General features: G+C 41.2%; 1 long non-coding RNA gene across 2 annotated transcripts in view; it reads left to right on the forward strand.

Annotated features, from left to right (window-relative positions):
- Positions 1 to 17,478, forward strand: part of LOC128937007 (uncharacterized) — a 271,541-nt gene that overhangs the window by 183,480 nt on the left and 70,583 nt on the right. For both annotated transcript variants that reach the window (XR_008483016.1, XR_008483017.1), the window contains exon 5: positions 6,027 to 6,132. This is a non-coding gene — a long non-coding RNA (uncharacterized LOC128937007). The remainder of the gene's footprint in view (positions 1 to 6,026; positions 6,133 to 17,478) is intronic.

Below are 17,478 nucleotides of genomic sequence, written 5' to 3' on the forward strand. Positions count from 1 at the left end.
TCAAGAGCTGCTGACAGCTTCTGGTTACTGTCAGCCAATGGGTTTAGCAAAGACCAGGTAGGAAGCGAGAACTCATTTTTTGGCCATCATTTGTCCTTTGAGCCTTCCCTCTGCCTTAGAGCTGTGTAAGTCCTGCCAAACAGTTCTGCTTTTCCTAGTGCCTGTCTCAAGCCTCTTCCTCTGACCTTCTTAGCTCTTATTTCCTTTCTTTTAGGATTCACTGTGTCTTTATGTTTTTCTCTCATATCCTGTAATCAAGTGAAAGGTGTCTCTGCAGACAGAGGGGATTTGTACTCAGCCTTTGTTTGCTCTTTCCTGACAGTGCTGCCTGCTGTAAGAAAAGCCAAATGCAGCCCATATGTTGCTGTGCTCCCCTAAATTACGGAGGGTGAGCATTTATGGCTGTTCTCACTGTTGCTTTCTCCATACTTTTCTAAATGATACGTTTTCACAAGCAATTACTGAGATAGGCAGTCAGGACTGGTTTTTGAGGTGTGCCACTTAGTGGCCTGCACATAAAAATGGGAGACAGGAGGAGGAGGATGGCAGAGGTTTAATACCATGCCTTGCTTAAGAGAATGTCCTTCAGGTGAGCAGAACCCTGCACCTTGTAAAAGTATGACTTTAATTTTGCCTTTCAAATACGAACTAAGCAGGTCTGTCAACACATACTGTGTTCTTCCTTGTCAAACCATTTCACTTAGTCTGTCAGCTGTAAACAGCTTAAGAGGCATGTCATTCCAGCATTATTATAGCACTTTTAGATTTGTTTTTAGATTGGCTCTGTATCTGCTCCTGCAAAAGGTGTAGATACACAGATGACATGGGTTATTTATTGTGTTACTGCAAAATGCTGCTTGCTGTTTTGTGGTAAGCACTGAGCAACTCCATTTCAAATAATGGGCACTGCAGAGTAATAATCGTGTAGTGCCATGGTAATGCCATTGCCGCACTTTGTCACATCAGTTGTGTCAGTGGAGCAGAGTGCTTTCTTCACTGAGGGTCTCTATGCCCTTGCACTTCATTTGAAGTTTTTTATTTTTTTTCCCCCAAGAGATCAGAATTAAGGCATGTGGAGAAAGACCTCTGATCAACAGACTCTGTACTTTTGTTTTTTTCAAAAAGTTGCTTTACATATTCAAATAAACAGTGTTTAAGCTGTTGATGACAGCTTAACTACTTCATCCCAGAACGTTTTGACAAGTGATTTTCAGAGTTTTGGTTTCTCAGGATTTTGATAACCCCCAAAAAGCATGAACTGAATTTATGTCACATGTTTAATTTATTTGAGATGCATGTATTATGTTGCAAAAGCAATAAGGACAGGGTGATACACTCCATATTTATGATCATCAGCTTCTTCACTGTGTCATTACAAGAGGAAAAATGTTCAGAAATACAGAGTATGCAAAGCACTCAAACTTTTTTTGCCAACCAGTCTGGATTGGGGTTTGTACCAATTGTTGGTGCAATTTCCCTGTGGCTCCACTGAAATGCACAGAACTGAAGCAGTGCCCAGGGCAGGGAGCCTGAGCTGCTTCCCTGGTGCCTGTGCTGTCCCCACGCTGGCTCCTGGCCATGGACAGGGGCACAATGGGATGCAGTGTTGCCTGGCTTCTGAGCACCAGTGAAGGACAAAGGTAGATCCAGAAATGGACCTTTCTCCCCAGAAATGCATGATTTTCTGGCTGTGCACATTCCTTAGTACTGTCATCAGACATGACACAAGTGTGTAAACTGATCTTCACTTTAATACCAAACTAGACCAAATACCAATTGCAGACCAAATGTTTTAAGCAAAATTTGTTTAATCTGTTTTGGGAATTAGGTGTTATCCAGTTTTGGATTGCTCCTTTTTCTCTGCCTCCATTAAAGCAGAAAAAAGATGGGGTACGCCCTGTAACTTCCTGGGCTCTTAAACAAGAAGTAGGGAAAAACACAAGCAGGGAATTGCTTTTGTGAAGCTCCTAGGCTTCATAATATATTTTGCTCATATTTCAACATCATGCCTCAAAACCTTTTAATTATTACCCAGTATCTGTTTATTGGTACTTCTGTCATGAGTGCTTGATAGAACTAGAATCACTGAAATTTAGAATTAGAATATCATAGTTAAGCATATTAGAAGATTGAAAAACCCTCCTTTAACTTATTCAACACTCAGGATATTGCTATCCTATTTCTACATCAGAATGCCACTTATTTGATTTTGTAAAAGAGCTGTTTTCTGTTTCATCAGTACTAGGGAGCATATGTCCCTAATAAAGTAGAAGGAGCTATTTTATTTTACTAATTATTACATCAACTTAAAACATGTCAGTATAAATTCTTATTTTATAGTAATGCTGTATAGGTAAAAAGGAAACCCCATGCATTCTAAATAAATTTGACATTTAGTATTTCCTGAAGTTTATTTTTTTTTCTCCTAAATAAGTGGTATTTTGAATATTTTTTCACAAAAAATCCCTAACCCCACCCCCCAGAAAAAAAACCCCAAACCAAAATACCGAACCTAACCCAACATTTGTAGATGTTTCATCTAATTGTGAATTTGTGCTTTTTAAATATTAAAATGTCCTCTAAATTGAAAAAAATCTAATTTCAATGAATCAAAGTGCTGACGATGGAAGTCATGGGTGGCTTTTCAGATATTCCAGGGTCAGAGACCCAGGCCAGAGGGTCAGGTGTGATTTGCTTAATCCATCCTCAGTTGTTCCAACTTTCTTCTGATACTGGACAAGTAGCATCTTTCTGATCATTTGGGAGTTTTAGCAAGTATTCAGTGTCTGACTAAATAGTCTTGAATTTGGCAGATACAGTGGAGTCTGCATCCTGCTGCTTTGGGGAGGTGGGAGACAGGAGCAGGCACCTTTTGTTTGGTTTCTCCCTAATGGAGAGGGGAAAATGGGAGGAGACCTGACAGCTCCTGACAGTGAGAGGGAGATGGAGTTGCCTATTTCAGGAAAAAAATAGCCTATTCTACAAGAATGAGGGGCTAGGAAGACAAAAAATAAGCATTCTCAATATCCTACAAACAAAATTATCTGCCAAAAGGGCAAGGTAATTATCCTAATGTGATTTTTGACCAAGATAAATTCACATTATTTTATAAACTGGGTAACAATTTGAATCTTATGCAAAACCTAGAAATAAATCTAAAAAATATGATAATGTAATAAAATTGAAATTATTAGCAGTCCAAGTGGCATACTTGAGGCAGTAAAACCTTTTAAGTTCCAATGGAAAATAGGCTAGTAAACCTGGAGTAAGTTACTCCACTTTAATCACTTGATAAATAGCTACAATGTTTGGAAGAATTGATAGTGTCATTACAGCAACATCCCTTTTTATAAACAGCCTGGTGCTGATTTGATTCTAATTGCTGCCAGAGGAGCAGTATCAAAGCAGTGCTGCTCCAGCAGTGTAACCTGTGGGGTGAGCAGGAGCTGAAAGGAACTGCCTGGAAATGAAGGAAGCCCAGGTTTTTCAAAGGCACCAGTTCTAATTCTGGGAGTGATGGAGGAGGGCTGAGTAAATTTGGTGCTGGGAGAAACTACAGAGGAAATGCTTAACGAAGGGAAAGCGTGGAGTTGGCAAAACAGGCTCCTCTGAGTGCACAAAATAGAGGGAAAACAGTGGGAGAAACTGAAGAGTTTTGGATGTGAATGTGTGTTTGATTTCTCATCACAAAGAATTTCCCTGCTGGGCCAGTGTGGCCCTACTGCAAAACTGCAGCTATGGCCTCCCTCGTTTCAGGCACCAAAGGCATAATTTTTAAGACATTCTTAATAATTACAGCATCTTTGCTTACTTGTAGGCACTGCATTTTGCCCATGAATGCACCAAAAAAAATTAAGATTGCTTCTGCAAAATGCATCTTTAGCAATCCTCTGGTTTTGCACTGCAGATCCTGGATTTTACCCTTCTTGAGTATGGAGTAGGTATCAGCATTGTACTGCTGGCTGCTATGATGGTTGAGGGCAGTAAATTTACATTTGTGTGGAAGAAAAACCAGAACACATACTTCTAGGCTGGGTCTTCTTCAAAAACTAACAAGAATTTGTCTTATTTTGGGAATGGTAGGAAGAAAAGCAGGGCTCCATAAGGACAGAAGAGGAGGAACATGTTTAATAGTTCTGTCATGTTAGCAACAAACCCCAGAATAAACAGAAATGCCAAGGGGAGAGGTATTTATCTTTTTAAACAAATCATGTGATAAGCTTCTCCCATAGATCGGGGACTAAGTGAAATATGTAAAATAGCTTATTGAAGAAAAAATTGCTTCAAGTGGGACTGAATGGCTCAAGAGATTAGTGATGGGATAATAGCTTTTCTCCACTTAAGTGGCAGACCAGTTCGAATCAATTCCAGGTCTCTAGAGACTGGAAGGTGTTGCTATCCTGTGACTCCTCCGCAGTTATTTGAAATGATCTTGTGGTCTCAATCCCATCCTTAGTTGCCAGAAAATTATCCCCAACCCAATCAGCACTGAATTGCTTTGAGCTGACTGTTGTCTCCTCCCCATAAAGATGCACAAATCTGTGTGTGGGAATGGCAGCTGTTTTATTTCGCACCACGTTGCTGGTCAGAAATATTTTGTCTCCTGTGGAAAGGACAGATTGCGCAGCAGAAGAGACAACTTGGAATATGATGCAGTGTAAAATCATTCTTTAAATAAACACCATGGTTTGTTGGTTTAATGTGGATTTCTTGGGAGGACAGGGCTACTTTTGGACACTTCCAGCTACTTCCTCACTTGCACCCAGAGCCTGCTGGTTTGCCTACAAAGGATGTTTCATGACTTTCCCCTACATCCATGTAAATCACAGAGCGAGGCCACAACTTGGAAAACAGACAGTGGTCATAAGGAGCAACTGGAAAATTCAAACTGGTGGTGTGCCCTCCAGGTTTTTTTGAAGCATCTATTTAGTGTGTGAAGCTGGACCAGTGAAGTGATGTTAGGGACATGCCAATGTATGGCAGCTCAGAACCTCGCCTATCAGCTCTATTCTGTAACATTATAACAACTGAAATAGCAGTCATTGATTATTCTGCCTAATGCGAAGATTAAGCAAACATGCAAGAAGCAATTCTCACCCAGATGAGGATGATTTGGATCTTTTAGTGGCTATAACAGTAGGTTTAGAGCTAGTGAACCACAGCAGAATTCTTATTACCCAGTGTACCAAGGAAAAAAGAGACCTGGGGTTATTAGAGAAGAATCTCAGCAGTTTTGTGTGTATAACTGCTTGGAAAAAACAAATAGGACATTATGACAGTGTGAAGGAGTTGGAGAATTGAAATCACATGGTTATAGTCACATTTTCTATGAAACTGATGTGGTACAGAATCACTTGCAGGAGAAATTTTATTTTTGCCTTAACGTGGACAGCTGTAGGTTTAAGAACGCTTATCAGGGTGGAAGGCTAAAGGGGTTAAGGAAATAAGGCATGGCAGAAGTGACCTATGGGAACTTTCATTATTATATGGAGCCTTGATGAGTGAAATGAGAGGAATTGCTCTCCACCATGAAAGGCTGAAATGTCGAGGGAGCAACTGCAAATTAATCTATTAAGAATAAGTAGGAGGCTGAATAGTGTGACTCAAAAGAATGGAAATATATGGAATAAACTGCAATGTAAAATCACAATGATTTCTAGACCCAGTTTTAAAGACACCCATCTACTATTTTTACCATGAAACAGGGATTTCTGTATGTGTGTATATGAGAGGCAAAGTTTAAGCTGATTAAATTGGTCTCTTTCTTTTCAGGTACTCCCAATATTTGTAATGACCAAGCCTGAATGAGAAGTTGTGTTCTGATTTGTGTGACTTTAGCCAGAACAATGTGTCAGGAATTTTTCTGATATTTTTTTTTTAATAAGACACACAAATAAAATGCCTCACAGGTAGTTTTCTGTGTGAAGGTTTTCATGTTTTGCTGTGACATCTTTAACTGAATTTAGTGTTTGTGAAAGGTACTATGTGATGACATTGTGTAACTGAAAGCCTCTTTTTATTGACAGGTCATGAAAACTCAAGGCTGGAGAAATTTCTCTGTGTCGGACTGCAGAGTTACACTCCCCACAGCCTGAAGGAATGAACTTCCAGGAGGAAAAATGGCCCACATCAGTAAGTCCAATTTGATGTCAAATGTCGCAGTGTGGTTGTTTTCAAAGAGCTCGTATCTGAAGGATGTGGAGAGAGGCCTGAAAAGTTACCCAACTGCCAGGACCACACATGTTATTTAATCTGTTCCCCAGCTGTGGTTTCAACTTTCTGGAGTGTCAATGCTTTGTCCAGTAGTGGCTGGAGTGAGGCTTGACCCAGGTTACCAAGTGAATGTTGATGGAGCTGATCCAGCAGCAGGTCCCCAGCTCCCCTTGTGGTCCTTGGGAGGTGAGGTTCTGTTTGCTCAGTGCCAATCTTTAGGCCTCAATGTTAATCCTTTCACAAAGCTCATGTAGTTTCAGACTTCTACCTTTCCCAGCTTATTATAGCCCAGGAAGATGAGATGTGACTATGCTGAGATACAACCCCCAGTGATGGCACTTTATAATTCTGTATAACTGGAGGATTGCTATTGTAGGCAGAGAAAAAGGCAATAAAGCAGCATTGATATCCTGCCTGCCCTCTTACAGGAGTTATTGAATCAAACCTACCAGAACTGCCAGACAAACAATTTGCAGCTGCAGTCTGAAGCCTGACAATGACACAGAATCAAAAAGAAATAGTTGGAGTGCATGGGCTTGTGAACTCCTCTGCGACCCACCACAGCAGGCTCCCTAGGATTGTTCTCCTCTTTCTGGTCCTTTGCCTGTACAATTCCTTCTCTTTCCCTCCCTTTTCCTCTCTCCCATTTTCTCTCCTACATCTTGCCATTTTCAGCTTTTCACACCTTTTCCCCTTCCTTTTCTTTCTCTCTCTCATTGCCTCACTATTTCCTTCTCTTGCCTCCAACACACCTCTTGCTTTTTACTTTGTGAGTTCAAGTGCTCTCCTGTGTTCCTCATGTCTCCATTTCCCCAGTTCTTTCTTGGTTTTGATTAATTTAGTTCCCACCCTCCCCAGTTTCCCATAGTCTTTCACATCCTCCCTTCCTTGCTATACCTTTTTTTCTGTTTCGTTTATCTTTTCATTTGATTGTTGAAACCCATTGTTCCTTCTTTTCCTGCCAGCTCTACTACCTTTCTTGAGCCACACTTAGCCAGTGGCTGAGCTCTATGCTGCTTTTACCCCTCAAATGGTGAGGATTTAAACATTTCCTGTGCACTAGGATTTCCAAAGTGTCAATCCAGCTCAGCTAAGGGGAACTGATGTGGTTTGGCTCTAACATCTATGAAGAGAGATATTGCAAAAGCCAGCATAACAGTAGCACTGACCAATGCTCTTGGGCTCCTCACCCTGCTCTTGGAGTTGGATTCTTATCAAAGCTTATCAAATTAATGGGTTCTGGATCAGACCTGCAAGTAATAGCACCCTATCAGATTTCTGTCTTTTATTTCCATAGAAATCTCAGTGCTCTTGATTTCTTCCAGTTTTTGCATTGGCTCAGGACATTATGTTTGGTTTGGGGGTTTTTTTAAAAATAATTATTCTAAAGTACATATAATTTATATAGGTGTCAATGAAAAGGCACCATACTATGAAATATATTCAAACTCATATATATGTGTATGTATATATATATGTATGTATGTATGTATGTATAAAATTCCTAGTTTTTGGGTGCCCATAACAGTTGTCTAGTATTTTGGGAAATCTTTTGTCATTCCCTTTCTTCTCTCCTAACCAGTATCTAACCATTAGCCTTCTAAACTTTAGATGTTCAGTCATCTAAATGGGTAGCAGGAGTGTTGATAGTACAAAAATCCTATTTTTGAATTTTTTTTTACTCATCCTAAGTTACAAATTCAGTTTTTGAGGGTATTTTCAGTTAATTTGTTTTGTTTTTAAATTCCTTCATTTACTTATTTTCTGTATTCCCTTTGCCCATCAACTTTAACGTGGAAACATTTTGATTTATTGTTCTTCATGACAATATTTGGGGAGAGATTATAGCGTCCTTCCAGTACTACAATGGGTGCTTACAAGAAGGGTGAGCAGGGATTTTTCCCAGTGGCAGGGAGTGAAAGGACAAGGGGGGAAATGGCTTCAAACTAGAGGAGAGTGGGTCTACGTGAGATATTAGGAAGAAATTCTTTACTGTGGAAGCAGTGTAGCACTGGAACAATTTGCCCAGAGAAGTTGTGGATGTCCCATCCCTGGAGGTGACCAAGGTTGCACAGGACTCTGAGTAACCTGGTCCAGTGACCTTTAAGGTCCCTGCCACCTCAAGTTGTGATTCACTGAGTATTACCCCACTTACTTTCAAAAGGTGGTGGATCTTGCTGGTTATTTCTATGTTTTATGAGAGCCCCACCATAAGGTGACCTCTTGAGAGGGGGCTGCTGCCTATGCCAATTTCCCTCCTCTTCCCCGGAAGGCTCTGGAGCAGTCTGAGGAAGGATTTGGGGTGCTCACCATCCCATAGGTGACCATGAGCAGGCCCAGGAACCAAGCCAAGCCCTGATGATGTTGACATGACACCACCTTTCCTTCTGTAAAATTATGTCTAATAGGAGCATGACAGAAACCCCTGCTTCCTCTTCTCTTTTGTCTGCCTCCTTCTGTCTTTCCAGCTACTGCTCCTGTGAAGTTCAGTGCTGGTGACAATTGGAGAAAAACAGTTCCTGGCTAATCCAAACCTTTCTGTTCTGATTGGATTTTTCTCCTTGTGTCTGCTTCTTTATTTGATTTAAAACCTTCAACTCCTTGAAGGCTTTCCATTAAGATTTGGAGCATGGTTTGGAGTGGGGGAGCATTACCTAAAAAGTGCCAGTTTATTTTTAGCTAATGGAAGAGGGGTCTGATTGGATTAGGCCAGTGATGTGAGCACCTGGTGCAGGCTGCTATCAACACATCAACACTGGAAGGGTTAAGTACACTTCCTTTCACTGTCACTCACCCCTTTTGCCCTCTCCTGCTTTGCCTTTCCTCATCCAGTAAGTGACACTTGAAACAGCAGCAGCAGCAGCAGTGCAAATTCTTGGCCGTGCTCTAGCCCTGGTCAATGCAGGAGTAAACCCTGCAGTCCCTCCTGCTGCTCTGCATTTGCCACCCGACAGCAGTGGATGCTCAGGAAGACCAAGGGGTAAACTTTTAAAGCTTCAGCCTGGGTTTTAGCCATGTGATGGCTATTAAAGCAATTGGGAGCCAGGTGGCTAAAACCCAGTGCAATTCTTTGTAATGGTACCCCTGAGAGTGCCCATCTCCTTTTAGCACTGCTATTGATTAGGCAATTCTTGACTTTGAGAAACAAAATTGGTGCGTGCATCAAGGTTCTTTTCCTCAATTTGGCCTGGTTTGAAATAAATCGTTCACCCCTGGCCATTATTGTAAGCAGCTTTAAGGTTTGGTAAATTTCAGTGTGATTTAAGTTTTCTATCCCCCTTCTCTGCGGAGGGCTGTTGTTTACTCATCTTTGCCAGGACATCTCCAGAGTGTTTGGTCTTTACCCTCATCTCCCACATTGATCCTGTTATCCTGTCCAGTGTGACTGTGCAAGCTCAGTAAAATGCTGGGGGCTCTATTTAATGGCTGCACACAGTGCACAGCAGGCAGGATTGAGGCCAAGGGCTGCCTGGTTTTCAGGAGGTGCAGGGCATTTTATGAGGTGTAGACCCTGTTATGTTCTAGCTTGTGGTCCAGCCCCTGCCTCTGAATGGGTGTGGAGCTCTTAGAGGGAGCACATAACCCTTGAGCAAGTTGCTCCTAAATTCAGAAACAATGAATTTTCGATGATTTCTAGGGGCTGAAGGGCCACACAGGTACACGAATGTACACTTTTGTTTGTGAGAAGGTGAAAATAATTATGTAAAAAAAAAATAAGGGAGGCAGTTCCCCAACCCTCTTATGTTTTACATTTCCCTTCCTTTCTATTCCCCATTCCTTCATATTTTTCTAAGGTGTAGGAAGATTTTTCAGCATGTTGTGTCATTAGCTGTGGAGAAACAGGACAGGTTCTGTATGAAGATGTGCCCTTTGTTTTGGGAGTTTAATGCATTACAGTAATTTATGTGGGTTTTTGCATCTATTACTTTTGGATGTTCTAGAGCATTCTTGTGAACTAAGTATTGCCACAAGTGACTGGCATTGGATAGCTTTTTCCTGCAATAAAAAGCAAAGTGAAAGCTGGGCTGGACCTAGATGGAAAAAGCTCTCAAGCCATCCAGTGCTTCAGCAGCCAGGTAAATCTGTGTGAAGGCTCTGGAGCCTGCTGCTGCATCACTTTTCTCAGTGCTTCCCATCTCCTCCTTGTAGCCCCCTTACTACTGTCAGTAACCAGGCCAGAGAAGGTGGTATCTAACATTTCTGTGTTGCCAGAGGACCTTTGTTGGGATGTTTGGGTGTGGGGTGAGATGTAAAGAATGGAATTTGAGATGGAAAGGAAATTCAGAAGCACTGGCTTCAGAAAAACAACAGTTTCTTATTCCTGTTTCTGTTCAAACTGGGAGAAAGCAGTTCCTCAGGTGTCACAGTAAACTTAGGAAGTCCATCACCCCCTTGCCAAAGAATGTTGATTTAGGAGCCCCAGGAGCAGTTTTATAAGACATCCTCTGTGTTGAGCTGGGAGATTGTCAAAGCCCAAAACATTCTGCTTGAACAAGCTGTTGTATTCCAATGAGAAGTTGTTCCATCTGAAAATTGAGTCAGTTCTACTGAAAATTCAGCTCATCACGAGCTTAGTTTGAAATATGATGCCAAGATTACATGGACAGCATTGCTGTGGGACTGAGGAGCTCCAAGAAAAGGAAAAATGTGCACCACCTCTTCCTATTCCAGTCAAGTTCAATGGAAGTTTTTCTGAAAGGATATTTTTAGAAATTCTAGCAGAATGACAAATTCCAAGATCTGTTAAAATATATATATACATGTATGGATATAATGAAATTATACAGAGCACAAATAGTGCAGAAACATGAATATTGAAAGCTCCAAGGCAGATTGCTGAAGCTTGTGTAAAAATACGTGCACCTTTGGTAGTGGAGGCCTTGCCAAACTAATTAATGAAGCATATGCAAACGTTCTACTTTGCAAACATACTTTGTGTTTCATTAGATTCTCAGAAATCAGCATAGGGAATCTAAAGGAAAAGGTATTTGATCTTTAAATTTTTTGTTGTTGCAGGAAAACACATCCCTATGTTGTTTTACATTCACAGCTGATGTTATGTCACAAAGTCTGATATTTGTAAAGAGCTTTATAAACCTCCTCTGTTTTATTTGAAGTTTCTCAGCCACACATCTGAAACTGGTGGTTTTCCACAAATATTTTTAGTGGAAGTAGCTTCTGTGCATAGAACTAAACTAGATATTCTCCATGTAGGTAGCTCTTACCACAAGGGAGATACTGGAGGCATGAAAATGCTGAAGGGCAGAAGGGGAGCTCCTTCTCCCAGAGTTCACTGAGCGGGCTCATGATCTGTGACTCTCACTCTCTTCTGCCAAGTTATTTCTGTTTTACAGACCAAGACAGAGGGCCAAAGGAGTTGGGAGAACAGAGCTGTGCTTTGATGGGGAGAGAGGAGAATGTGCTGTCTTCAAATGGCTTCTGATTCTTTTGTGTTGTGCTGTCCTTTTGAGCCAAATCACCAGTGGGTTTTCCAGACTGGGGAAAGCAGCAGGCATCAGTAGTGAAAGGAAGGAATTAATACCAAATTTGGTTCTACCCACAGTGTAATCCTGTTTATTTGGAAAGAAAAAATTGCCTTTCCTGAGCATAGGAAAGATTCTATGGTTAATGTATTTGCAATCAGAACTTAAGCATCCCTGAGCCAACATTCTTGTCTACACCTGTCTGTAATTTTTGGGTTTGTTTTCCCCCCAATCTAAGTGTGCCTGTCCTGCCTGTTTCAGCCTTGCAATGCCAGCTTGGAAGGTAGCCTTTGGTTCAATTGCTGCTTAACATGTCCTGTGATCTCTTTGTTTTGGTTAATGGCTCTGGTTGCTTCATTTCTTAAAGGACCTTGCTTTTTCCTATATCTTAAATAATGAGCTGTAAATGTGTCCAAAGATCTGAGCATGGCTTCATTAACTCCTTCACAAGAAAACGTTTAAGTATGTTAAAGTATTAATTACAATATAAAAGTGAGAAACAGTTGTGTCCTGGTATCCTTTAGCTAAGATAAAACATTGCTGTTTCCCCTGACCTCGGAAGAGCAGCACCATTTTATGTCAAGAGAAGCTGTTGTCTATTAGCAGTCAGCAGTGTTGGCTCTTGACCATTGTTTTTCTTTCCCTTGCTCCATATTGAAGCAGTTTTGGTCCACACATTCAAACACAGGCTGAGGAGAATTTATTTATTTATGTTTTTAGTTCTCTATATGGAAAATCTTGCAGGTAGGCATCACCTGCCTCTAGAACTGAAGTGACTTTTTGTGACCAAAGGCTGCTCTTCTCTGTGCCAGTTTTTTCTCCCTAGGCAGCAAAGTTCCTCAGTGACCTCTTTAGCATCATTTCATGGCATCAAAGAACGAGTGAGTCACAACCACTCTGCTCAAACTGGTTTCCTACCCTCCAATCTCAAAGCATCTCTCAGTAATGCAGGATGGGGATGTTTCTTGATATTTCTGTCAGCAGTTCTCCCCAGAAACCACAAAATATAGCTCCCAGATTGATCCATAAAACTGAAGAGTTTTTCCAGAAATGCTGGGGGGAAACACCTGGGACTTCTCATCCCCTAAGATGAGGAGCAAATGTAGCAAGCTGTGTCAAACACCCGTGGCTTGGTTTTGCCGGGGGATAGTTCAGGTGATTTTGTGCCTTCCAGCATTCCAGGGCTTCTCAAACCCTGGAAGAGGAATGACAAAGCAAGGTGACAAGGCTGAGATACCAGACTGGTCCTGAGGCATCCAGCCCAAAGGATGGGAGGCAGAGCCTGTGGAAGGAGTGTGTTTAAGAGAGGGGTGGTATCTCACAGCTTTTGTGCCATCCTGTGTGTACATTTCCTTTCAGAGGGCCCAGGAGCTTCAGCAGGGTGCTCTGGGAGGCATCCATGAAAATGTCATCCCTGAAGCATGAGGGACGTGTTTGAATGACACATTGCAGTTCTCAGTGGGGGAGTTTTAGTTTGTTTTCCTGTGGAATAGAATACCCAAGTACAGAATTAAATCAGCATTTGGAAAACATTCTGTCCCTCTCTACGCTGATTTTCCAGAGCTGCTTTTCACTGCATGCCTAGAAGGTCCCATTCAATTAGGAAATGTAGAAGTGCGTGTACATGGTTTAAAGCAGTGCATGGGAGGCTGTTCTATTTTTCAAGCTCTTAAAAAATGTGACCACAGAGGATATCAACACAGATTTGTGGGATCATCTTAGAAAAGGTTGAATATAAAGTTTTGTTTGCAAATACATATGCCATCAAAACTTGATTTAGCAATGCTGTTTACCATTTGATCAGATAAAAGAATATTAGCTCTTAAAAATGAGATACAAACTGAATTCCCTCTTCAATGCAGTATATAACAATTCCATATTTCTCTGGGCTCATATAGCTCTTTTTTGTCATCCAAACAGACACATGCAGAAGTAGCTTTTGAACCCCTTCCCATGACAGTAGTTTAAAACAGCAGAGGTCTACATGTAAAGAAGGTTTGAAATGCCTTGTGGTGATTTTTGCTTTAGTGGTTTGAACGGCCCGGCCTGCAGCTCTTCCCCTGCTCTGCTGCTGGAATCACAGACCAGCAGCCAGGCAGGGACCTCTGATGCTGTGCCCTGATGTGGGGAGGCAAAGCCAGGGGCTGCTCTGCAAGGGCTGGTGGTGAGCAGCTGGGACAGCAGTACCTTGAACCTGCTCAGCCACGTGCCCAGGGACTGTCATCATTGGGACTGCAGCTTTGTTTCCAAACAGAGACCCTCTTCAAATCAGAATAAACCTCTCGTTTCTTATTGTCTGGTGTCTTGCAATGGAATAACACCAAGCTTGATCCAAAGTTCACTCCACTGGTGGTTTTCTTTTGGCTGCCCTGGGCTCTGAAAGAAACCAAATAAACAGCCTGTGAGCAAAATTGTAGAGAATGATCAACGTGCAACAGTCCTGCTGTGTTTGCCTCATGCCGTCAGTCATTATGAAAGCTGCATAATTCTGGAGCAGGACAGCAATTTCCGCACAGCAAATTGCAGATTGTGTTTGCCAACCCACAAAAACCATCACAATATTTGCTTTGAAACTTCACAGTGCTATCAAGGGCAAATTCACTTTATCTGTACAAACGGACCCCTCAAGAAAACTTAGATTACACATGCGAGGAAGAGCAGGCAGAACTTGGCTCTGGGCACGAGAGAAGTAAATCTGGCTTCCTTCTGTGGTGGAAATGGGAACAAGTAAGCACAGAGCTGGGGAGATACATAACTGCCAAGTTCCAGGGAGAAAATGTCAATGCAACTGAGGTAATGGTTCTCTGGCTCCCCAGATTCATACCTTGTTTGCTTTCCTACCCAGGTCCTTTGGTAAAAGCAGGAAAATCTGCTTTTCTGCAGGTTTCTCATGAAGCACAGCATCTTCCAGAGCACCTCTGTGCTTCTGCAGATCAAATTTATCAATTTATCCATGGTGTGAGTGAACTTACCACTGCCAGAAACAGCCCCATTTTTCAGGTTAGAACCATCAAAAAACTAGTTTCTGTGCTTTATTATTTTATTTGGGTTATCAAAGGAATTTAAAAGTTTATGTTATTATTCAGCATTGCAGACATCACTGAGTTTAGTCTCAGTTTTAGGTGAAAAGGGTTTTTTTTTACATTCCACCACCTATCTCGATGGATTCTGTATGTGCCAGAGGCAGTGGTCTTAACCCTGGATCAAAACCTAATCTCTCCTGCTTCTGTAAAACCTTTCCCTCTAATTCTGTCTCTAGCAAATTATATTCTGTTCTTTGCCCTTGAATAATTTTAAAATGTATAGAATAAAGTGTGAGTGTGGGGGTTCTGTTCCATTGAGTGATACCTGGTAATCAAAATACTGCATTCATATCTTGCTGCAATGATCTCATTCCTACTGGGACAGCACTCCTGCGAGCACAGGCCCGTGTTGTGTTCATCCTGTTACAACCAGATAAACTCATAATGTAGACAGATAAGAGCTATACTCATTAATCTATTAATTGCCTATTGTCAGTTGTCAATATGTTTCGCTTGATGGGAAGCAGGAAGATTAGCTTGTATTGTGAGGGTGTCGTTCTGTGCTCTGTATTACCATTATTTTATTTTGATGTGTGGCATGCTAGGAAATTACATTCAAGCTCGTGGCGTCTCACCCGAACAGAGTAGAGCTGGCTGCTCTTTGGCTTCCTGGAACCAGAAAAGTGCCATGGCCCAAAGAAAAAGCTTTTCTTCAATCAGGGGACCCTGAAAGAGCTGTGACTGTGTTGAGTAACACGTTTTTTTATGATGGGCATTCAGGACACTCTTAAAATCAACACAGCCTGAGATACCCTGATTTCCCGGGGAAGCTGAAACTCTGTGGGGACTTCATTGTTCGCTGGAAATTTGAGACTGATTTTGTCTGTGACTGGAGCTGCTGGAGCAAGATTTTATTATAATTGTGTGACCTTTAATACACCATGAAGAGGTTTCAACTTCTCTATTTTTCTAGGCTATAACAAATCAAATGTTTTACTATAATGTACAGTCGCCAAGTTTACACCTTAAGAAGGGTGATTTTCAAGGGCTTATCTCTACAAAGAACAGTGGAGCAGAGACAGTTTCAAAAAAAAAAAAAGAAAAAAGAAGGGAGAGGAACATCATAGAAGCACTTTATAGACCTATTTGAATCACAGCTTTAAGTCATTTATATCACGGCCAAAAAGCCCATCCATGTGTGCATTTAATAATGATGGCCAATTCTGAACGAAGACTGGAAATTTTCCTCTCCATGGCTTGAAGCAAAAAAACCCCTCACTGTTTCTGAGTTGGTAACTTGACCTGTTTGAATTATTTCATTACTTGTGAGATTGTCAGCCAGGTGGCCAGTGTTTAAACTCCGAGGACAGATCTGGGAACTGGTTTTTGTGGAGCTAATCTGGGAATTGGTTTTTGTGGAGCTACCATGGTGAGGAGCAGCTGATGATTGGGCAGCTCAGGCATTTTCTAGGCACCCTTGGGCAGCTCTGCCTGACAAACATCAGCTCATCCATGGGGCAGGGAATTTTGTGCCATCCATGCACAGATGTTAAGGACACAGGCAGATTTTCCATATTATCCAGGACATCTATTAGGTAGTACATGCCTTAAGAACCCACCTCGCTTGATTTTTACCAAGTGAAGTATTTTACTTCTTCAAGGCAGCCAAGATGTGTTCACTCTGGCTGCAGTAACCCCAACAATGGATATAGGAATCCATTGGAATAGGAATTCCTTAAGAATTTACAGGATCCAGAACTCTGTTATGATTACCAAGGTTGGTCACATAGACCAGTATTTAAATAGATGCATTTTCACATGATGTGTGTATTCCACCAGGGCTTTATTTCCGATTTCCAAGGGGATAAAAAGCATAGCTGAAACCCACATGGGTCTTTCAATATCCAAAGAAATTCTGTTTTCTCTAGCTATTTTACTCTTCTGGAGTTCCTTTATTCTGTGAAACATTAAGGAGGAAAATATATTTAAATTATGTGAAATTATATAAAGGAAGAATGGAAGAAAAAAAAAAAATCTTCCTTTTCAGTGAAAATGTGCCAAACCCCTTTAAACTGAGGAAATTACTTTTCTCAAATCATTAATGTTTTAACTTATTTTTTGGAAAGCCACAGGCATTACAATTTTAATCTTTCTCATCTCCTTTAACCTTCTCCAGAAGAGAAGGCATTTTGGAACCTGACACAAGAGCAGAAGGCAAAGTAGGAAAACCAGAAAAAGAATGAAGAGGAAAATCTCTGGCTAGCATTCAGATATCTGTATTCACTGGACACCAGTCAGATATTTGTATTCAGAACCTCAAAGGTAGCAAATGATAGAAAGGTGTGAACGGAAGTTTAATGCTTTGAAAACTTATTTAAGAGTAAATGTGATCCATTTAAATGCCTCCAAAATAGAAAAATTCAAAAATACGGAATTTTTTTACATCTTTCAATTTCAACAAACTATTTTACTTTTACATGAATATGGCTGAACCCAGGGTACCCTACAGATAAAATGCATGTCATATCCTTTCCCTAAGTATTTCTTCACTGATGGGGACTGAATTGCAGAGATTAAATGCTTCACTACTGGTCCCACAGCAAACACGTGGCAGAGTCTTGAAATGGAGCCAGCTGTCCCAAGTTTGAGATGAGCCCCTAAGCCAAAATCTCTCTCCCTTATCATCCTTTGTTTCTCTTTCTTTCCAGTACCTCCTCTAAGCATTTATTCTGTTTTGTTCATGGAGATCAGTGGTCTCA

The sequence above is a fragment of the Melozone crissalis genome, unplaced genomic scaffold (genome assembly GCF_028551555.1).
Source record: "Melozone crissalis strain CALT ecotype California unplaced genomic scaffold, PUWL_Pcris_2 ptg000018l_1, whole genome shotgun sequence".
Lineage (NCBI taxonomy): Eukaryota > Metazoa > Chordata > Aves > Passeriformes > Passerellidae > Melozone > Melozone crissalis.